At 42.4% G+C, this 23115-nt stretch overlaps 1 protein-coding gene across 1 annotated transcript in view; it reads left to right on the plus strand.

Annotated features, from left to right (window-relative positions):
• The first annotated feature begins 261 nt into the window (after positions 1-261).
• The window catches only part of LOC130681268 (bromodomain adjacent to zinc finger domain protein 2B-like), a 128409-nt gene continuing 105555 nt past the window's right edge, over positions 262-23115 (plus strand). Inside the window, exon 1 of the mRNA XM_057493905.1 lies at positions 262-386. The gene's annotated coding sequence lies outside the window, so the exon portion shown is untranslated. The remainder of the gene's footprint in view (positions 387-23115) is intronic.

Here is a 23115-nt window from a genome sequence, read left to right on the forward strand (position 1 = left end):
CGTTGCAGGGATACCATCGGCCGCCGCGTCCTCCGTGCTTCGAGCCGCCGTACCGTGTGCGCAGCGGGCCGACGGAGACCAGTGATGGGCCCGCGAAGTTCTGGGCCCGCTGTGTGCTTGGCTGCGCCTTCCTCCCGACCTCGGCCCCCAGCCTCGGATCGCCGCGTCGCACCCGCTGGGCTCCCGGCGCCGCACTCGCCCCTTCTCGGCTGTTCCGCGACGGGCGGAGGGCGGCGGTCGGCGCGGACATGGAGCCGCTGGCCCGGCCGGACTTCAGAGACCTCGGCTGAGAAGCGGCTCCCGCTTCCGCGGATCTGCGGTGGAGTGTCCCGAGCGGGCCCCGCTTCAGGGGTGAAGACGACAGCGACGGCCCTGCGGGCTGGAAGGTACGTGGCCGCGGGGCGCGGCGGGACCCCTGCCTCCGCCTGAGGGCACGGGGAAACCGGACAAGGGGGCGGCCGTGCGAGTTGCTCGGCGAGCCGCTCGTGGCCCGTGGGGCCGGGAAGCGGCCGACGCGGGTGGTGGGCGCGCGGGGCCCGGCCGGGGGCCTGGAGTCGGCGCGCTCCGCCGGAGGGGCCGCCCGGGAAGGGAGGGAGCGGAGCAGGTGCGCCCGGGCGGACGTCCGAGCGGCCGGCGAAGTTCGCCGGGGCAGGGGGGAGAGGGGCTCGCCGGAGCCGCTGCTCCTCGGTCCCGGCCCAGGTGGTGAGCGCGTCAGCTCTCCTCCCCGCGGCGCGCGTCCTCCCAACCCAGGGCCGCGCCCCCGACCTGCCCCCGCCGCCCGGGACGGGGCCGCGCAGACGGGGTGGCCGGTGGGCGTTTTGTCGTGTTTGGATTTTTCTCGGCGGGGACCTCGAGGGCGAGGGCCGGGCGGCTGAAGTTCAGGTGGGACGGGCGGCGGGGCGGCGGGGGAGAGGCCCCCCGAGGCAGCGCCTTTAAAATAAAATATTTTTTCATTAGGTACCTCTCGTTTTTTTAATTGGGAATGAAGTTTCTTTACTTTGATCTGGGAACTGACAGGGAATTTTCTTGTATTTAGAAATTCACATTTTTCTGGCATTTCGGTTTGTAATCTGCAGCTGAGTAGTTTGTAACTCGCCACAGAGATTCTGAGACAGGGACCGTGGGTGTAGTCAGAGTAGCGTGAGGGCCTCTGGAAAAAGACGCCTACCAAAACTCCGTATTAAACAATTCAGCAAAGTCAGAGTCACATTAATTCTTTAAAGTAAAGTATCAAACTAGGACTATAAGCATTCTTAAGTGAAGATTAGTTAAAACCAAAAAGCCAGGAGTAACCCGGCCTGGAATGTTTGAACATCCCCCAGATAAGAAAGTAGCTCAGCATAGCCCATGTCTTCATTGTGTCAATTAAAAGAGGCTATTGTAAAATTTACTTCAGCCTGCCTAAAGGCCCAGTTTATCTTTAACTTTGCCCAGATGCCTCCTCCAGCCCCAAGTCAAGGACTATATAACCTGGGCAGCTAATGTGGCAATAAGCCCAGGTCACAAACAACAAAGTAAAAGACAGGAAGCATCCCGTCTTAAAGATAAGATTGCATTTGAATAGCCAGGAAGTTAACAAGTAAGATACTTTTCTTTTTTTACTAAGGTATTACTGATATACATTCCTCTGAAGGTTTCACATGAAAAAACAATGTGGTTGATACATTCACCCATATTATCTAGTCCAGGCCCCTCATACCCCATTGCAGTCACTGTCCATCAGTGTAGTAAGATGCCACAGATTCACTATTTGCCAAGAAGTAAGAATCTTTATTTTATTTTATTTTATTTATTTTGGTATCATTAATCTACAATTACATGAGGGACGTTATGTTTACCAGTTTACCCCCTTCACCAAGTCCACCCCACATACCCATTTGTCACTGTCCGTCAGTGTAGTAAGATGCTTTAAAATCACTACTTGTCTTCTCTGTGTTGCACAGCCCTCCCTGTGGCCCCCCCACCACATTATACATGCTAATTGTAAGGCCCCTTTCTTCCCTGCCCCCCTTCTCCCTCCCTTCCCACCCATCCTCCCCAGTCCCTTTCCCTTTGGTAACTGTTAGTCCTTTCTTGGGTTCTGTGAGTCTGCTGCTCTTTCGTTCCTTCAGTTTTTCCTTTGTTCTTATATTCCACATAGGAGTGAAATCATTTGGTAGCTGTCTTTCTCCGCCTGGTTTATTTCACCGAGCATAAAATCCTCTAGCTCCATCCATGTTGTTGCAAATGGTAGGATTTGTTTTCATTTATGGCTGAATAATATTCCATTGTGTATATGTACCACCTCTTCTTTATCCATTCATCTACTGATGGACACTTAGGTTGCTTCCATGTATTGGCTATTGTAAATGGTGCTGCGATAAACATAGGGGTGTATCTGTATTTTCAAATTGGGCTTCTGCATTCTTAGGGTAAATTCCTAGAAGTGGGATTCCTGGGTCAAATGGTATTTCTATTTTGTTCTTTTGGAGGAACCTCCATACTGCTTTCCACAATGGTTGAACTAATTTAAATTCCCACCAGCAGTGTAGGAGGGTTCCCCTTTCTCCACAACCTCGCCAACAATTTGTTGTTGCTTGTCTTTTGGATGGTAGCGATCCTTACCGGTGTGAGGTGATCTCATTGTGGTTTTAATTTGCATTCTCTGATGGCAGGCGATGTGGAGCATCTTTCATATGCCTGTTGGCCATCTGAATTTCTTCTTTGGAGAAGTGTCTGTTCAGCTCCTCTGCCCATTTTTTAATTGGATTGTTCGCTTTTTGTTTGTTGAGGTGTGTGAGCTCTTTATGTATTTTGGATGTCAACCCTTTATCGGATCTGTCATTTATGAATATATTCTCCCATACTGTAGGATGCCTTTTTGTTCTGTTGATGGTGTCTTTTGCCATACAGAAACTTTAGTTTGATGTAGTTCCATGAGTTAATTTTTACTTTTTTTTCCCTTGCTTGAGGAGATGCATTCAGAAAGAAGTTGCTCATGCTTATTTATATTATGTTGTCTTTTAAGAGTTTCATGGTTTTATGACTTACATTCAGGTCTTTGATCCATTTTGAGTTTACTTTTGTGTATGGTGTTAAACAATAATCTAGTTTCTTTCTCTTGCATGTAGCTGTCCAGTTTTGCCAACACCAGCTGTTGAAGAGGCTGTCATTTCCCCCATTGTATGTCCATGGCTCCTTTATCGTATATTCATGTATCATATATGGTTGGGTTTATATCAAGGCTCTCTTGTCTGTTCCATTGGTCTATGGGTCTGTTCTTGTGCCAGTAACAAATTGAGACACTAAGTTTCTTGTCAGTTTTCTGGACTATTTTGCAGAGTTAACATAAGAAATTTAATGCTTTGATTCTTTCCCAGAATAGTAGTTTCTTGGTTTGGGAACATATCAATCAAGGCTGCCTGCCCTGCTTTCCAGATGGGCTGAGTTATTGTCTGTTTGTTAAATAATAAGTTAAGAATCTTGCTTCTTAACTTCTTGAGTGTTAAAATGCAATTTTATCTTTAAGGTGGAATCCTTCCTGCCCTTCACTATGTTTTTTACAGCAGGGCCTGCCTGCTGTATTAATTGCCCAGGTTATATATGACTTGATTAGGGGCTGGAGGAGGAAAAGCAGCATCTGGGCAAAGTTAAAGAAGATAAGCTGGGCCTTTTAGCAGCTAAAGTAAATTTTCCAATAGATTCATTTTATTGACACAATGAAGACATGGGCTATGCTGAGCTACTTTCTTATCTGGGGGATGCTCAAACATTCCAGGCCAGGTTACTCCTGGCTTTTTGGTTTTAACGAATCTTCACTGAAGAATGCTTACATTCCTAGTTTGATATTTTACTTTAGAGAATTAAAGTGACTCTGACGTTGCTGAGTTGTTGAATATGGAGTTTTGGTAGGGGTCTTTTTCCAGAGGCCCTCACCCTACTCTGACTATGCCCACGGTCCTTGTCTCATTATGACAGCTAATTATTTTTGCTACATTAAATGTTAATATAAATTGAGGTGCGAATGGGCATAACATCCTCATTTCCAAATTGTAGCTTTTATCATGTGTATGAGAACCCTCCTGAAATGACAAAGCATTATACTCAATGAGTATTTTTAACATTAAATGATTAGGTATTACAGGAAATAACTGATACTTTACTTCCTGGCTTAACCTCTCCAAGGGCCCAAGGGCCAAATTTAGAGTAGGCAGGTAGCCTAGCACAAGTAAATTTACGCACCCACCCCAAACCCATCCGAACTCTCTTTACACCAATTTACATTCTCAGAAGTAGCATACCCAGGTTTCTTTTCCACCACATCCTTGCCTAAACTTGTCTCTTGTTTTGTTTTGTTTTGTTTTGTTGACACCTGCTATTCTGACTGGCGTGAGGTGATATCTCATTTGGTTTTGAGTTGTATTTCCATGATGACTAGTGATGTGAGAATCCTTTCATGTGGTTGTTGGCCATCTGTATGCCTCCTTTTGAAAAATGTTTGTTCAGGCCCTTTGCCCAACTTTTTATCACATTGTTTTCCATTTGCTTTTGGTGTTGAGTTGTATGAGTTCTTTATACATTTTTGGTACGAGCTCCTTATCAGATACGTCATTTGCAAACACATTCTCACATTCACTAGGTTGTCTTCTCACATTGTTGATGGCTTCCTTTGCTGTGAGGAAGTGTTTTAGTTTGGTGTAGTGTCACTGGTTTATTTTTGCTTTTTGTTTTCCTTGCTGGGGAGACATATCTAGAAAAAAACTGTAATGCCAGTGTTCAAGAGTTTACTGCCCATGCTTTCTTCTAGGAGTTTTATGGTTTCTGGTCTTACTTTAGGTCTTTAAACCAGTTTGAGTTTACTTTGTGTATGGTGTAAGACAGCAGTGCAGTTTCATTCCATTGTATAAGGCTGTCTTGTTCTCCCAGCACCATTTTTGGAGACTGTCTTTTCACCATTGCGTATACTTGCTTCCTTTGTCACGTATTAACTGACCGTATAAGTGTAAGTTTATTTCTGAGCAATCTATTCTATTCCATTGATGTGTGTCTATTTTTGTGCCAGTACCTACTCTTTGATTACTGTAGCTATACAACACAGTTTGAAGTCAGGAAGCATGGTCCTCTCTCTATCTTTATTTTTCTTTCTCGAGATTTCTTTGGCAATTTGGGGTCTTTTGTGGTTCTGTACACATTTTACATTTATTTCTCTAGTGTTGTAAAAACATGCTATTGGTATTTGATAGGGATTGCATTGCACCTGTAGATCGCTTGGGGGTATTAAGGTCATTTTAACTATATTGATTATTCCCGCCCATGAGCATGGAATAGCTTTTTTACATATTTGTGTCAAATTCAGTTTCTTTCATCAGTGTCTGATAGTTTTCAGAATGCAATCTTTCTCCTACTTGGTTAGATTTATGTCTAAACTTCATTCATTTTTATTATTTTTTATCTTTGTATTTTTATTTTGTTATGATTAATGTACAATTACATGAAGAACATTATGTTTACTAGGGTCCCCCCTTCACCAAGTCCCCCCCACAAACCCCATTATAGTCACTGTCCATCAGCGTAGTAAGATGTTGTAGAATCACTGCTTGTCTTCTCTGTTGCAGAGCCCTCCCCATGCCTCCGTCATATTATACATGCTAATCGTAATACCCCCTTTCTTTTTCTCCCACGCTGATCCCTCCCTTCCCTCCCATTCTCCCCAGTCCCTTTCCCTTTGGTAACTGTTAGTCCATTCTTGGGTTCTGTGAGTCCGCTGCTGTTTCGTTCCTTCTGTTTTTGCTTTGTTCTTATACTCCACAGAGTATTGGAATCATTTGCTACTTGTCTTTCTCCACCTGGCTTATTTTAGTGAGCATATCACCCTGTAGCTCCATCCATGTTGTTGCAAATGGTGGTAGGATTTGTTTTCTTATTGCTGAATGATATTCCATAGTGTATATGTACCACCTCTTCTTTATCCATTCATCTCCTGATGGGCACTTAGGTTGCTTCCATTTCTTGGCTATTGTAAATAGTGCTGCGATCAACATAGCGGTGCATATGTCTCTTTCAAACTGGGCTCCTGCATTCTTAGGGTAAATTCCTAGGAGAGGAATTCCTGGGACAAATAGTATGTCTGTTTTTTGGATTTTTGGGGAACCTCCATACTGCTTTCCACAATGGTTGAACTGACTGACATTCCCACCAGCAGTATAGGAGGGTTCCCTTTTCTCCACATCTTCACCAACATCTGTTGTTGTCTGTCTTTTGGATGGTGGCCATCCTAACTGGTGTGAGGTGATACCCCAGTGTGGCTTTAATGTGCAGTTCTCTGATGATTAGCAATGTGGAGCATCTTTTCATGTGCCTGTCTGCCACCTGAAATGGCTTCTTTGGAGAAGTGTCTGTTCAGATCCTCTGCCCATTTTGTAATTGGATTATTTGCTTTCTGTGTGTTGAGGTACGTGAGCTCTTAATACATATTTTGGATGGCAACCCCTTATCGGTTATGTTATCTATGAATATATTCTCCCATCCTGTAGGATGTCTTTTTGTTCTACTGATGGTGTTCAAACGGAATCTTATACCCCGTGCCATGTCATTCCAATTCTAATTTTTTTTTTTCCAGAACACCAATTGACTGAGAAAACTGTTAGGAAGAGGAGAAGATGTGATACAGGAAAATCGAGCCTAAGCTGAGAAGTGAGATGGTGTGGAGACTGGTAGATAGTATCTTTCCATGTGTTGCTTTCAAGGGTGATAGCGAAAAAAGGTTGCTAAGGAGATAAAGCCCTGGGTGTTTACATCACCTGGTATCGGTGGAGCCACCTAGCCACTAGCCATTAATGGGAAGGCTAGCATGCGGCACTGTTATCTTTCCTGCGGAGTTAGACGTGTGGCATCCCCCGTTTGCAGTTCCGTCAGACCCTGTGTGGGACTGTCCTGGCACTGGTGGTGGTGGACCTGAGAGCTCTACCATTCCTGCTGGGCTGTTCCAGCATCCCTCTCAGAACAAGGCCTCAGTAGTGCTCCTGGTAGAGAGAGAGAGAGAGAGAGAGACAGAGAGAGAGAGAGAGAGAGAGAAAGAGAGAGAGAGAAAGAGAGAGAGAGAATTGCACTCAAGAGACGGGCAGTTTTTTTCTATAGCTCCATGAGCATGTTCCTGATGTTTATTTTGAGATCTGTTTCAGGAAGATTGATTTGAGTCCTGTTACCAGGTTCCTTTGACGGTTCATATTTGTAGGTGGCGCCCTCTAGCTCCCAGGAGATTTACTCTCTGGGGCTGCTCAGCCCTTTGGGGGGATGGCAGGGGTCACGGGAGCAGCCCTGGTGCCCTCCACTGCCGGGAGGAAAGAGGTCTCTCCTGCTTCCCGGCCACAGTGCCTGTCTCCACTGCCAGGGCCAGTTTGCGGAGCACGCAGGGAGAAGCTGCCGTAGGTGGGGACGTCCTTGCTGGCCTGGTGCGATGGTGGGGGCCGCCGGGTAGCAAGCCAGTGCCGGCAGGGAGGCAGGCCGTGTATCAGTCACAGCAAGGTAGGGGGGCCTCGGAGCTGCGAGGCCAGCCAGGGGGACGGAGCGACTGGAGCTCCTAAAAGTTCTCCCGCCTGCTGGGCAGAGTGCATCTGGGCAGTTTGGCGCACCTGTCCTTTCTCCTTAGTGGCAAGCTCTGGAAGCCTTGTCCCTTTAGCAGCTGTCTCGCTGTTAGGAAGTCTCTCAGACTGCCCGCCTTTCTTTTGTCCCATAGCGGCCGGATGTGGATCCCTGTGTTGTCCCACAGTGGCTGGAATCTCAAGTCTCTGGAAGTATTCTGCCTGTCTTGGCTTTCCAACCCCACCGATCCTCCAGAGCGCACTATGTATGGTAGGTTTGTGCTCCCAGAGCACATCTCCAGGGCTGGGTGTTCAGCAGTCCTAGGCCTCCACCCCCCTCCCCGGTTCCGTTTCTCTTCCTCCCTACTGTGAGCTCAGGTGTGGGAAGTGCTTTGGGTCCCTGTGGATCACGGCTTTGTACGTCACCCTTCTCCTTGAGGTGACAGCCTGCCGCAGCAGCCTTCTTCCCTGCTGCTCTTCCAGAATTTGGGGTAGTTGTTCTATTTCCATATTGTACATCTGTATGTGGTTCTGGGAGGAGGTTTCTTCCTCCCATCTCACGCCGCCTTCTTCAATCCCATCAATCCATCTTTTTTTTTTTTTTTTTTCAATTACACTTGTGTAGGGTTCCTTTCCCCACCCCTTCGACTTGTAGTTTGTCTGTGTCCTTGGATCTCAAGTGAGTCTCCTTAAGGGAGCACGTAGATCATCCTGAGTTTTCATCCCTTCTTCTAATCCTGTTTCTTTTGATTGGAGCATTGAAAGTCTGTCCTTTCATTCTGATAATTGATAGCTGTGGCCTTATTGCACTTTTAAATTTTTTATTTATTTTTTATTTTGTTACTATTAATCTACAATTAGATGAAGAAAATTATGTTTACTAGGCTCTCCCCTTCAAGTCCTCCTCAGAAACCCCATTACAGTCCCTGTCCATCAGCGTAGTAAGGTGCTGTAGAATCACTGCTTGTCGTCTCTGTGTTGCACAGCCCTCCCCATGCGCCCCCCCACATGATACATGCTAATCGTAGTACACCCTTTCTTTTCACCTGCCCTTATCCCTCCCTTCCCATCCACCCTCCCCAGTCCCAGTCCCTTTCCCTTTGGTAACTGTTGGTCCATTCTTGGATTCTGTGATTCTGCTGCTGTTTTGTTCCTTCAGTTTCTCTTTGTTCTTATACTCCACAGATGAGTGAAATCATTTGGTACTTGTCTTTCTCCACCTGGCTTATTTCACTGAGTATAATACCCTGTAGCTCCATCCATGTTGTTGCAAATGGTAGGATTTGTTTTTTCTTATGGCTGCTTATTGCACTTTTTAAACTGGATTTCTTTCTTCTCTTTTGTTTGTAGTTTCACTCTGTTCTTTCATCATTGCTCTCCTGGTCATGAGCAATAGCTTTGTTATAATTGATATGTATCTATATCTATCTATCATCTATCTGTCTAATCATATATCTGTCATCTTTCTATATCTTTCTATCTATCTATCTATCTGTCTTTCTATCTCTCTATCTCTCTATCTATCTATCCATCTATCTATCTATCATCTATCTATCTATCTATCTATCTATCTAATCTAGTCTGTCTATCCATCTATCTATCATCTATCTATCTATCTATCTATCTACCTATCTTATCTATCTATCTACCTATCTTATCTATCTATCTATCTATCTATCTGTCTATCTATCTATCTATCTATCATCTATCATCTGTCATCATCTTTTTGTCTGCCCATCTATCCTTAAGTACAGAACAGTTAACAACACAGCTTATATGTCACTTCCCTACATTGTGCTTCCAAAAATCTTGCAAGGTAACTAGGCTGTAGAGATAGCACTGGATTCACTGAGACACTTGCAGGTCGAGTCAGCCGCTTGTGCTTACAAAACCAGTAAATGGTGGTGCAGGGACTTCAGCCCATATCTCTGTCCTCTGTCCTCTTACCTCCTTATCACTTGCTGACTGTATTCTAGCCACATTCATTGACTAAGTGCTCCCTGAAGACCACAAGTATCCTTCCTCTGGGCCTGTTGTAGACAGAAACCTAAACTTGGTGCTTTGCTCACCACCGTGTTTGAGGCACATCGGTGTCACCGCTGATAGGAGGAGGGACAAATGAAAAGGAACACCAAGTTCTAGACAGGAGCAGTTGGGAGCAAAGAGTGTGTTGTTGAGTGACGTGTTTGAGTGTCCAAACTTCCCTCTTTATCTAGTTAAATACTTCTTTACATTTGTAAACATCATGAAATCTACTGATTTCAAAAGCCCAAACACATGTTATTACAGCAATTCAATTGTTGAGGTGAGAAAAAATGAGAAGGGCTTCACTCTACCACTTAATCTATGACTGCATACTATTAAAACCAAACAAAAAGAATCCACTGTGGCTGGAAGGGCTCTTTTGTACTCACTGTCTCTCTGGAGACTCAAACAGAATCCCCCTTTTTTTTTCAGTTTCACTTGTGTAGGGTACCTGTCCCCACCCCTTCAACTTGTAGTTTGTCTGTGTCCTTGGATCTCAAGTGAGTCTCCTGTAAGGGAGCACGTAGATGATCTTGAGTGAGCGATAGCTTTGTTTAGTATTATGATTTCCTGTCTACCTACCTACCTGTCTATTTATCCATCTATCCATATCTATCTATCTACATATGTATGTATGTATGTATCTAATCTATCATCTATCTATATCTATCTGCTATCGTCTATGTACCTAATTAATCTGTATGTATATCTATCTGATCTATCAATCATCTATGTATGTATCTATTTTCTCAGTTTTGTCAATGTTCTGTCACTAGGTGCACATTCATTCCTTAACCTTCCCCACTTAGAATGCAGTCTGTTTCCAGTGAGTCTCAGACTAAGACATATGGATACACATACACAGTAATGGCTTAGTGTGATGTCACATTTCCTCCTTGTATTGACCTGCTTCACTGAAAGTCAGCATTTCTCTTAGATTTTTTATGAAAGTTCACATATATGTAAATGGAAAATTCACTACCGATATGCTGTGCTTGAGTGGACAAACTACCTGACTTTTATTTCCAACTAATTTTTGTGTCTAAAAATCCTATCATTAGCCACTCAAACAAAGTAATGAATCGAGAAAATTCTTTTGCAGCAAATATTTATTTAAACGCTTAGTATGTCCTTGGCATTGAGGTAACTCTATCAATAGAAGAGTCAGCAAGTATCACATATACTAGTGCAAGTGATGTATGTAAATTATTTCCTTTGATTATCTCAACAACTCTGTGAAGTACATCGTGCACCAGATGAGTCTGAGGTTAGTGATTTTCCCCAAAGTTACCCGAAGCTGTTAAGTGAGAAATTTGGATTTGCACAGAGTGTTTGATTATAAATAGTCTACACTATTAACATCTTCAGCCTCTTGTATCTTCCTTCTTTGGAAATTGCAGCTTCAGAAGAGTGGCAGATGTTGTTATGCCAATGATTATATCAAATATACCAACAATTGATTTGGAAACAAGGGTACAAGTGAGCTGAACAGGTGTTTTAGTAATTGTATAGCAGGAAGAAGCAGTTATGTAGTGATGGTACTTAAGCTAGAAAATGAAGACTATGTAGGAGTTAAGCAGCAGAACAGGGAGTGGAAGAGTATTTCTAATAGAGGAAATCAAGTGGCTAAAGGATGTAGAGCAGGAAAGAGACTGGGACATTTGAGGAAAAGATAGAATGTGGCCAGTTATTGCCTCAAACCTTGGAAGAGTGGGGAAAATAGGCCATAGAGTATGTCAGTTTAGATAGAGATGCTCATATGTGGGTTTCCATGTTGAAAATATTGGAAATTTTTAGCAATTACCTGTGTCATGAAACAGAAGGGTAGGTTTAGGAGTAAGACTCCCCAAATGGGAAGTTTTGTAATAAAAAAACAATAAGTAAATAGATACCTTGGTTACTTTGTAAGGCTCTGCTGTACCACAGTACTACACACTGGATTGTTTACACCACAGACATGTATCCTTTCACAGTTAGGGGTCTAGAAGTCTGAGAGTGAAGTGTCACCAGCTGGGTTCCTGCTGAGGGCTGTGGCCTGGGGTCGGCTCCATGCCTCTCTCCTAGGTTCTGGTGGGTTTTGGCAGTATTTGGCTTATAGAAGTGTTCCCCCAAACTCTTTCTTGTCAGTCACATGCCATTAGGCCTACGTGTATATCTGTGTTCAAACTTCTTTTTTTTTTTCTTGTTATTAATCTACAATTACATGAAGAACATTATGTTTACTAAGCCCCCCTGTTCACCAAGTCCCCCCCACACACCCCATTACAGTCACTGTCCATCAGTGTAGTAAGATGCTGTAAAATCACTACTCGTCTTCTCTGTGTTGCACAGCCTTCCCCATGCTACACCCTACGTGGTAATTATACATGATAATTGTAATACCCGCTTTCATTTTCCCTGCCCTTATCCCTCCCTTTGCACCCATACTCCCTAGTCCCTTTCCCTTTGGTAACTGTTAGTCTATTCTTGGGTTCTGTGATTCTGCTGCTGTTACGTTCCTTCAGTTTTTCTTTGTTCTTATGCTACACATATGAGTGAAACCATTTGATACTTGTCTTTCTCCGCCTGGCTTATTTCACTGAGCATAATACCGTTTAGCTCCATCCATGTTTTTGGGAATGGTAGGATCTGTTTTCTTCTTATGGCTGAGTAATATTCCATTGTGTATATGTACCACATCTTCTTTATCCATTCATCTACTGATGGACATTTAGGTTGCTTTCATATCTTGGCTATTGTAAATAGTGCAGCGATAAACATAGGGGTGCATCTGTCTTTTTCAAACTGGAGTGCTGTATTCTTAGGGTAAATTCCCAGAAGTGGAATTCCTGGGTCAAATGGTATTTCCATTTTGAGAATTCTGAGCAACCTCCATGCTGCTCTCCACAATGGTTGAACTAATTTACATTCCCACCAGCAGTGTAGGAGGGCTCCCCTTTCTTCACAGTGGAGAACGTTGCCAACATTTGTTGTTGTCTTTTCAATGATGGCGATCCTTACTGGTGTGAGGTGATGTCTCTTTGTGCTTTTAATTTGCATTTCTCTGATGAGAAGCGATGTGGAGCATCTTTTCATGTGCCTGTTGGCCATCTGGATTTCTTCTTTAGAGAACTGTCTATTCAGCTCCACTACCCATTTTTTAATTGGATTATTTGCTTTCTGTGTGTTGAGGTGAATGAGATCTTTATATATTTTGGATGTCAACCGTTTACATGGTATGTCATTATGAATATATTCTCCCATATTGTAAGGTACCTTTTTGTTCTACCGATGGTGTCCTTTTCTGTACAGAAGCTTTTCAGCTTAATATAGTCCCACTTATTCATTTTTGCTTTTGTTTCCATTACGCGGGGAGATATGTTCATGAAGAAGTTGCTCATGTTTATGTCCAAGAGATTTCTGCCTGTGTTTTTTTCTAGGAGTTTTATGGTTTCATGTCTTACATTCATGTCTTTGATCCATTTCGAATTTCCTTTTGTGTATGGGGTTAGACAGTGATCCAGTTTCATTCTCTTACTTGTAGCTGTCCAGTTTTGCCAGCACCATCTGTTGGAGAGACTGTCATTTCCCTGTTGTTATGCCCATGGCTCCTTTATCGTATGTTAATTGATCATATATGTTTGGGTTAATGTCTGGAGTCTGTATTCTGTCCCACTGGTCTGTGGCTCTGTTGTTGTGTCAGTACCAAATTCTCTTGATTAGTGTGGCTTTGTAGTAGAGTTTGAAGTTGGGGAGAGAGATCCCCCCCACTTCATTCTTCCTTCTCAGGATTGCTTTGGCTATTTGTGGTCTTTGGTGTTTCCATATGAATTTTTGAAGTATTTGTTCCAGTTTGTTGAAGAATGTTGTTGGTAATTTGATAGGGATTGCATCAAATCTGTATATTCCTTTGGACAGGACGGCCATTTTGACGATATTAATTTCTCCTAGCCAAGATCATGGGATGGGTTTCCATTTGCTAGTGTCCTCTTTAATTTCTCTTAAGAGTGTCTTATAGTTTTCAGGGTGTAGGTGTTTCACTTCCTTGGTTAGGTTTATTCCGAGGTATTTTATTCTTTTTGATGTAATTGTGAATGGAATTGTTCTCCTGATTTCTCTTTCTATTAGTTCATTGTAGTTGTATAGGAAAGCCACAGATTTCTGTGTGTTAATTTTGTATCCTGCAACTTTGCTGTATTCTGATATCAGTTCTAGTAGTTTTGGGGTGGAGTCTTTAGGGTTTTTTATATACAATATCATGTCATCTATAAATAGTGACAGTTTAACTTCTTGTTTCCCAGTCTGGATTCCTTTTATTTCTTTTGTTTTGCCTAATTGCGGTGGCTAGGACCTCCAGTACTATGTTGAATAACAGTGGGGAGAGTGGGCATCCCTGTCTTGTTCCCAATCTCAGAGGAGAAGCTTTTAGTTTCTTGCTTTTCAATGTGATGTTAGCTGTGGGTTTGTCATATACGGCCTTTATTATGTTGAGGTACTTGCCCTCAATGCCCATTTTGTTGAGAGTTTTTAATCATGAATGGATGTTGACTTCTGTCGAATGCTTTTTCAGCATCTATGGAGATGATCATGTGGTTTTTGTCCTTCATTTTGTTGATGTGGTGGATGATGTTGATGGATTTTTGAATGTTGTACCATCCTTGCATCCCTGAGATGAATCCCACTTGGTCATGGTATATGATCCTTTTGCGGTATTTTTGAATTCGGTTTGCTAATATTTTGTTGAGTATTTTTGCATCTACGTTCATCAGGGATATTGGTCTGTAGTTTTCTTTTTTGGTGGGGTCTTTGCCTGGTTTTGGTATTAGGGTGATGTTGGCTTCATAGAATGAGTTTGCTAGCATTCCCTCCTCTTCTATTTTTGGAAAACTTTGAGGAGAATGGGTATTATGTCTTCTCTGTATGTCTGATAAAATTCTGAAGTAAATCCATCTGGCCCGGGTTTTTTTTACTTGGGTAGTTTTGTAATTACCGCTTCTGTTTCGTTGCTGGTAATTGGTTTGTTTAGATTTTCTGTTTCTTTCTGGGTCAGTCTTGGAAGGTACTATTTTTCTAGGAAGTTGTCCATTTCTCCTAGGCTTTCCAGCTTGTTAGCATATAGGTTTTCATAGCATTCTCTAATAATTGTTTGTATTTCTATGGGGTCCATCATTATTTTCTCTTTCTCGTTTCTGATTTTGTTGATGTGTGTTGATTCTCTTTTTCTCTTACTAAGTCTGGCTAGAGCCTTATCTATTTTTATTTTCTCAAAGCACGAGCTCTTGGTTTCATTGATTTTTTTTCTGTTTTATTCTTCTCAATTTTATTTATTTCTTCTCTGATCTTTATTATGTCCTTCCTTCTGCTGACTTTAGGCCTCATTTGTTCTTCTTTTTCCAATTTCGATATTTGTGACATTAGACTATTCATTTGGGATTGTTCTTCCGTCTTTAAATATGCCTGGTTTGCTATATACTTTCCTCTTACGACTGCTTTTGCTGCGTCCCACAGAAGTTGGGACTTTGTGTTGTTGTTGTCATTTGTTTCCATATGTTGCTAGATCTCCATTTTAATTTTGTTGTTGATCCATTGATTATTTAGGAGCATGTTGTTAAGCCTCCATGTGTTTGTGAGCTTTTTTGCTTTCTTTGTACAATGTATTTCTTGCTTTATACCTTTGTGGTCTGAAAATTTGGTTGTTAGGATTCCAATCTTTTTGAATTTACTGTGCCTCATTTTGTGGCCTAGCAATGTGGTCTATTCTGGACAATGTTCCATGTGCACTTCAGAAGAATGTGTATCCTGTTGCTTTTGGATGTAGAGTTCTATAGATGTCTATTAGGTCCATGTGTTCTAGTGCGTTGTTTACTGCCTCCATGTCCTTACTTATTTTCTGTCTGGTGCATCTATCCTTTGGAATGAGTGGTGTGTTGAAGTCTGCCAAAATGAACGCATTGCATTCTATTTCCTCCTTTGGTTCTGTTAGTATTTGTTTCACATATGCTGGTGTGCTGTGTTGGGTGCATATATATTTATAATGGTTATATCCGCTTGTTGGACTGACCCTTTATCATTATGTGATGTCCTTCTTTATCTCTTGTGACTTTCTTCGTTTTGATGTCTATTTTGTCTGATACCTGTAGTGCAACACCTGCTTTTTTCTCCCTGTTTGGATGGAATATGTTTTTCCATCCCTTGACTTTTAGTCTGTGCATGTCTTTGGGTTTGAGGTGCATCTCTTGTAAGTAGCATATAGAAGGGTCTTGCTCTTTTATCCATTCTATTACTCTGTCTTTTGATTGGTGCATTCAGTCCATTTGCATTTAGGGTGACTATTGAAAGATATGTACTTACTGCCATTGCAGGCTTTAGATTTGTGGTTACCAAAGGCTCAAGGTTAGGTTCTTTAGTATCTTACTGTCTCACTTAACTCGCTTATTGTGGTGTTATGAGCACTGTCTGGTGATTCTTTATTTCTCTCCCTGCTTATTCCTCCCCCTCCATTCTTTATATTTTGGGTGTTTTATTGCGTGCCCCTTTGTGTTTCCTTTGACTGCTTTTGTGGGTAGTTGATTTTATTTTTTGCCTTTAGTTTGTATTTGGTTGGTCTGCTTTCTTTGCTGTGATTTTATTTTCTCTGGTGACATCTGTTTAGCCTTAGGAGTGCTGCCATGTCGAGCAGTCCCTCTAAAATACCGTGTAGAGGTGGTTTGTGGGAGGGAAATTCCGTCAACTTTTGCTTGTCTGGGAATTGTTTACTCCCTCCTTCATATTTAAATGATAATCGTGCTGGATACAGTAATCTTGGTTCAAGGCCCTCCTGTTTCATTGCATTGAATATATTATGCCATTCTCTTCTGGCCTGTAAGGTTTCTGTTGAGAAGTCTGATGATAGCCTGTTGGGTTTTCCTTTGTAGGTGCCCTTTTTCCTCTGTCTAGCTGCCTTTGAAACTCCTTGTCCTAGATCTTTGCCATTTTATTTATTATGTGTCTTGGTGTTGTCGTCCTGGGGTCCCTTCTTTTGGGAGTTCTGTGTACTTCCGTGGTCTGATCAATTATTTCCACCCCCAGTTTGGGGAAGTTTTCAGCAATTATTTCTTGAAATACACTTTCTATCCCTTTTTCTCTCTCTTCTTCTGGTACCCCTATAATGTGGATATTGTTCCTTTTGGATTGGTAACATAGTTCTCTTAATATTGTTTCATTCCTTGAGATCCTTTTATCTCTCTCTGTGTCAGCTTCTAAGCGTTCCTGTTCTCTGGTTTCTATTCCATCAATGGCTTTTTGCATCTCATCCATTCTTCATTAACATCCTTCCAGAGATTGTTTTATTTTTGTAGTCTCCCTCCCTACTTTGTCCATTAGCTCTTGCATTTTTCTCGGCAGCTCCATCAGCATGGTCATGACCTTTATTTTGAATACTTTCTCAGGAAGATTGGTTAGGTCTGTCTCCCCAAGCTCCTTCTCAGGGGTTGTCTCTGTTAGTCTGGTCTTGATCAAATTCTTCTGACTTTTCATGGCGATAGAGGTAGTTGTGGGGAGTTGGCGCATGTGTCAGCTGGGAGAACATCCCTTCTTGCTAGTTTGTGGCCTTCGTCTCCTGTGAGAACAGCGACCCCTAGTGGCTTGTGCTGGGCAGCTGCATGCAGATGTGGCCTCTAAGTCTGGCCCGAGCGGCTGCTCTCGGTGTGGCCGGCCTCAGGTTGCTGCTCCACTGTGGCAGAGCTTTGCCGGAGGGGGAACGTGCCGGAGGCTGTTCATCGCCGTGAGGGGCCTCCAAGCTCCACTGCCGCCCAGGGGGTTAGGGCGCCCAGAGTTCCCCATGATTCCCAGCTTCTGTGCTGAGCACGCCAGGACGCTTCCGTCCAGCTGCGGGGCCCCTGTCCCTTAAAGACTTTCAAAAAAGCCCTCGCTTTTCTTTTGTCCCAGGGGCGCCAGCTGCGCTGACCCACTTGCAGGTTTTACCGTTCTGTTTCCCTAGTGTCCAGCACACCATGCACTGTGTGTCTCCGCTCCCAGTGTGGATGACTGGGGCTGGGTATTTAGCAGTCCTCGGCTCCTTCTGCCTCCCCGCTCCGACTCCTCTCCTCCCACCAAGGAGCTGGTGTGATTGGCACGCTTGGGTCCCACCGGGCCGTGGTTTGTATCTTACCCCCTTCGTGTGGCGCTAGGGTCTGGCAGATGTAGATGTAGTCTGGCTGTTGTACTGTATCTTCTGGTCTCTCTTTTAGGAGTATTTATATGTGTTGTATTTTCAAAAATATATGTGGTTTTGGGAGGAGATTTCGGCTACTCTACTCACGCCACCATCTTCGCTCCTCCTCCCTCTGTGTCTTTTGATTGGTGCATTTCCTGCATTTACATTCAGGGTAATTATCGATAGATATGTACTTATTTCCATTGCATGCTTTGCATTCGTGGGTACCATACGTTCAAGGTTAGCTTCTTTGCTATGTAATCGTCTAACATTAACTCACTTATGCTGTTATAAACACAGTGTGATGATTCTTTATTTCCCTCCCTTCTTTTTCTACCTCCTCTACTCTCTGTGTTTTAGGTGTTTAATTCTGTACTCTCTTGTGTTTCCCTTAACTCCTTTTGTGGATAACTGATTTTATTTTTTGGCTTTAGTTAGTATTTGTTGTGCTTTCTTTGGTGTGATTTTATTTTCTCTGGTACCATCTATTTAACCTTAGGAGTACTTCCATCTAAAGCAGTTCCTTTAAAATACACTGTACAGGTGTTTTGTGGAAGGTAAATTCCCTCAACTTTTGCTTATCTGGAAATTGTTTAATCCCTCCTTCAAATTTAAGTGATGATCTTGCTGGATACAGTATTGTTGGTGCAAGGCCCTTCTGTTTCATGCATTATATATATGATGCCACTCTCTTCTGGCCTGTAAGGTTTCTGTTGAGAAGTGTGAAAATAGCCTGATGGGTTTTCCTTTGCAGGTGATCTTTTTTCTCTGGCTGCTTTTACTACCCTGTCCTTGCCTTTGATCTTTGCCATTTTAATTATTATGTGTCTTGGTGTTGTTCCCCTTGGGTCCCTTATGTTGGAAAATCTGTGGGTTTCCATGATCTGAGACTATTTCCTTCCCCAGCTTGGGGAAGTTTTCATCAATTATTTCTTCAATGACACTTGCTATCTCATTTTCTCTCTCTTCTTTTGGTACCCCTATAATGCGAATATTATTCCATTTGCATTGGTCACACAATTCTCCTAAGTGTTCTTTCATTCCTATAGATCCTTTTGTCTCTCTCTGCCTCAGTTTCTCTGTATTCCTGTTTTCTATTCCATCAACAATCTCTTGCACCTCATCCAGTCTGCTCTTAAGTCCTTCCATTGTTTGTTTCATTTCTGTTGTCTCCCTCCAGAAATCATCCCTGAGCTCCTGCATATTTCTCTGGAACTCCATGAGCCTGGTTATGACTTCTATTTTGAATTCTTTTTTAGGAAGACTGGTTATACTTGTCTCACCAGGCTCTCTCTCTGGAATTTGAGTGATTTTGGACTGAACCAGGTTGTTCTTCCTTTTCACGGTGATAGAAGTGATCACTGGCGAGTGGTATGTGTGTCAGGTGGGAGAAGAGAGTCCCTTCCTGTTTTCTGGTAACCTTTCCCTTCTCTGCTTTCTGTGCCCGTTAACTGCACACAGGGAGCAGTCTCTGGGTTAATCCCCTGAGCTACCTTGGGTGGGGCGGCCCTCAGGATCGCCTTAGGCACTGGCAGGGGTTGCAGGCGAGCTGCATGTGTTCTCCTGCGAGAAAGGCACCCCTTTGTGACTTCTGGACTTTGCACCGGCTTCATTAAGCTTGTGCCAGGCAGCTGCTGCGCACAGGGGGCAGGTTCTGGCTCTGACTCTGACTCGTTTAGGTGTGCGCTGGGAGAAGATTCTGTGTGGTTGCTGTGAGTGGGGCTGCTCCCCTGCTGGTCTACAGCAATGGTGCTTCAGTGGTTTGCTTGCAGCGCCCACCGGGGGGAATGAACAGGCTGCTTATCGCTATGATGGGCTTCGGAGCTGTGTTGCTACCCAGGGGGTTAGGGCACCTGACGTTCCTTTACATTCCCAGCCTGCTTTTCTGTGTGTGCCAGGACGATTTAGTCCACCTGTTAAACGCTTGTCCCCTTAATACTTTTAAAGTGCCTGCGTTTCTTTTGTTCCAGGGCAACCCGCTGTGGGGACCTGTTCATAGTCTCCTTCTCGGAATTTCCTTTTCCGTTTCTGTCATATCCCGTACACCGTGCAATGTGTGTCTGTGCTCCCAGTGCAGATTACTAGGGCTGGTTGTTTAGCAGTCCTGTGCTTCCGCTCCCTCCCCAGGCTGATGCTTTTCCTCACCCTGGTGAGCTGGGGTGGGGGGAGCGCACTGGCCCCACCATATTGCAGTTTTGTATCTTACCCTTTTCATGAGATGCTGAGTTCTCGCAGATGTAGATGTAGCCTGGCTGTTGTACTGTATCTTCTGGACTCTCTTTTAGGAGTAGTTGCATTTGGTGTATTTTCGAAATCTATATGGTTTTGGGAGGATATTTCTGTTGCCCTACTGACGTTGCCATCTTGAGTGAGTCCCCTCGTGGTTTTAATTTGCATTTGCCTGATAATTAGTGATGTGGAGCATCTTTTCATGTGACTGTAGGCCATCTGTATGCCCTCTTTGGGAAATGTCTATTCTGGTTCTCTGCCCATATTTTAATGGGTTCTTTGTTTTATAGTATATTTATCCAATATATATTGGATGTCAGCCCCTTATCAGATATATCACTTTCAGTTATGTTCTTCCTTACAGTAAGTTGCCTTTTCATTTTGTTGATGTTGTCCTTTACTATACAGAAACTTTAGATCGATGAAGCCCCTCTTGTTTATTCTTTCTTTAGTTTCCCTTGCCTGGGGAGGTGTGTCGAGAAAAAATTTACTCTTGCTGATTTTCAAGAGATTCATGCCCATCTTTTCTTTAAAAAGTTTTGTGCTTTCATGCCTTTAGGTATTTAATGCATTTTGAATTAAGTTTTGTGCATGATGTTAGACAGTGATGCAATACCATTCTCCTGCATGTAGATGTCTGGTTTTCCCAGCACCATTCATTGAAGAGACTGTCTTTTCCCCATTGTATATTCTTGCCTCTTTTGTCATATTTTAATTGACCATATAAGTGTGGGTTTATTTCTTAGTTATCTGTTCAGTTCCATTGATTCATATATTCTTGTGTCAGTACCATACTGTTTCATTCACTGCAGCTTTGTAGTATAGCTGTTTACCCCCAGCATTGTTCTTCATTGTCAAGGTTTCTTTGGCTCTTCAGGGTCTTTTGAGGTTGCATATAAATTTTAGGATCTTTTCCTCTAGTTGAGTGAAAAATGCCATTGGTTTTTTGATAGGGATTACATCGAATCTGTAGGTTGCTTTGGATAATATGGCCATTTTAACAATATTCAATCATCCTATCCAGGAGCATGGGATAGGTTTCCATTTATTTGTGTCTTCCTCAGTTTCTTTCATCAGTGTCTTAGAGTTTTGAGATTACAGGTCTTTATCTGCCTTGGTTGAATTTTATTCCCAGTGATTTTATCCTTTTTGAGGCAATCATAAATGGGATTCTTTCTTAAATCTCTTCCTGGTAGTTCATTTGTATGTGTAAATGTGGCAGATTTTTGCGCATTGGTTTTGTTTGCTGTGACTTTTACTGAGTTCATTTATTAATTCTAATAGTTTTTTGATGCAGTTTTTAGGGTTTTCTCTATACAGTATCATGTCACCTCTAAGTAGGGGCAATTTGACTTCTTCCTTAACAACTTGGATGCCTTTTACTTGTCTGGTTGCCGTAGCTAGGACTTTCAGGACTATGTTTAATAAAAGTGACAGTGGGCATTCTTGTCGTGTTCCTGACCTTAGAGGAAAAGCTTTCAGCTTTTTGCAATTCTGTGTGATGGCAGCTGTGAGTTTGTCATATATGGCCATTGTTATGTTGATGTATGTTCCCACTATACACACTTTGTTGAGTTTTTAGCATAAAAGCATGTTGGGTTTTGTGATCCTTTTTAGTACCTATTGTGATGATATAGTTTTTGTCCTTCCTTTTGTTAATGGGATGTGTCACATTGATTTGCAGGTATTTCACCATCTTTGCATCCCTGGAATAAATCCTACTTGTTCTTGGTTAATGAGTTTTGTAATGTATTTTTTAATTCAGTTTGCTGCTAATTTTTTTGAGGATTTTCACAAATGTGTTCACCAAGGATGGTGGTGTCTTAGTGTTCCTTTTTTGTTCTGTTTTTGTTGGATTTGGTATTGGGGTGATGCTGATCTAATAAAAAGGTGTGAAGTTTTCCTTCCTTTTCAAGGTTTAGAAGTAGTTTGAGAAAGGTAAATGTTAACTGTACTTTAAATGTTTGGTGGAAGTAATTTTTTAAAACCATCTGGTCCTTGAGTTTGTAGAGTGTTTTTTGTTTTTTTGTTTTTGATTATCAGTACAGTTCATTACTGTTAATCTGTCAGTGGAGATTTTCTATTTCTTCTGTCTGGTTCAGTTTTGGAATATTATGCATTTCTAGGAGCTTTTTATAACAGCCTCTTGCAGTCCTTTGTGTTTCTGTTGTGTCAGTTAGCTTTTCTTTCATTTCTGAGTTGAGCTGTCTATTCATTTACACATGGCCATCCTTTTGCCTCGTCTCCATTTGTTGATGTTGGTGAACTCTAAGTAAGAAAATGGAAGAATAAAGTCTAAAGACCCTGTTTTCTGTGTGGAAGTGCTTTCATTTCTTTGGCGAGGTTCAAGATTCTGTAATTTATTGGGTCCATTTGTGAACTCTCTGTTCTATTTCATTTATTTGTGTGTATTTATTTATTTATATTTTATTAATGAGGAGAAAAGTAGTGCAATTTATAGTGTGGCTTGACATTTAAATCATAAGTTTCATCTTAACACACCTGCCCAATAGAAGGGTGAATGACCTGTGGAAACCTCTGGTAGGTGTTTGTTCTAGACATCAACATCAAGACAGCTGGGTTTTTAAAATGGAGGGTGTCAAGCACACATTTGGTTTTGACTGGTAAAGCAGGTGATTAGAACTAGTTGAGTTTTAGGTGTTTGAAAATATTCAGGTTAATGAAGACAGGTTTACAGATCAGGATAATACTGTAGACTGGAAATACAATTTGTTCACTTAATCTAGTGCAGTTTTATAACTTTCTAATATGTAAGTTGCTTGCCTCCTGAAATTGGAGTTACATGCTTGGCAAGTCTGTTATCCACTTGCAGCCAGGTGGATCCTTGTTTTTGGAGCACAGATAACAAACAGGGCAACTAATAAGATGTGTTCTGATATTTTTTTTCTAGAAGTTTGGTAGTTAGTTTGATGATTTTTTAATGGCAAGGCAAAATCTAATTTCTCAGTCATCTTCTGGATCCATTAGGATGAAATAGGGATTGCTGCTTTGGACAGTTACCGTGAAGTCTCAGTCAAGGGCTGTCAAGTTCTGTTTCTTCAGTGGTTTCTATCAGGGCAGAGAAGGTGTCAGTGCTTTTGTGGTTGGGAGACTTGTTGTTTGGGGTCA

Source organism: Manis pentadactyla, chromosome 16, assembly GCF_030020395.1.
Source record: "Manis pentadactyla isolate mManPen7 chromosome 16, mManPen7.hap1, whole genome shotgun sequence".
NCBI lineage: Eukaryota > Metazoa > Chordata > Mammalia > Pholidota > Manidae > Manis > Manis pentadactyla.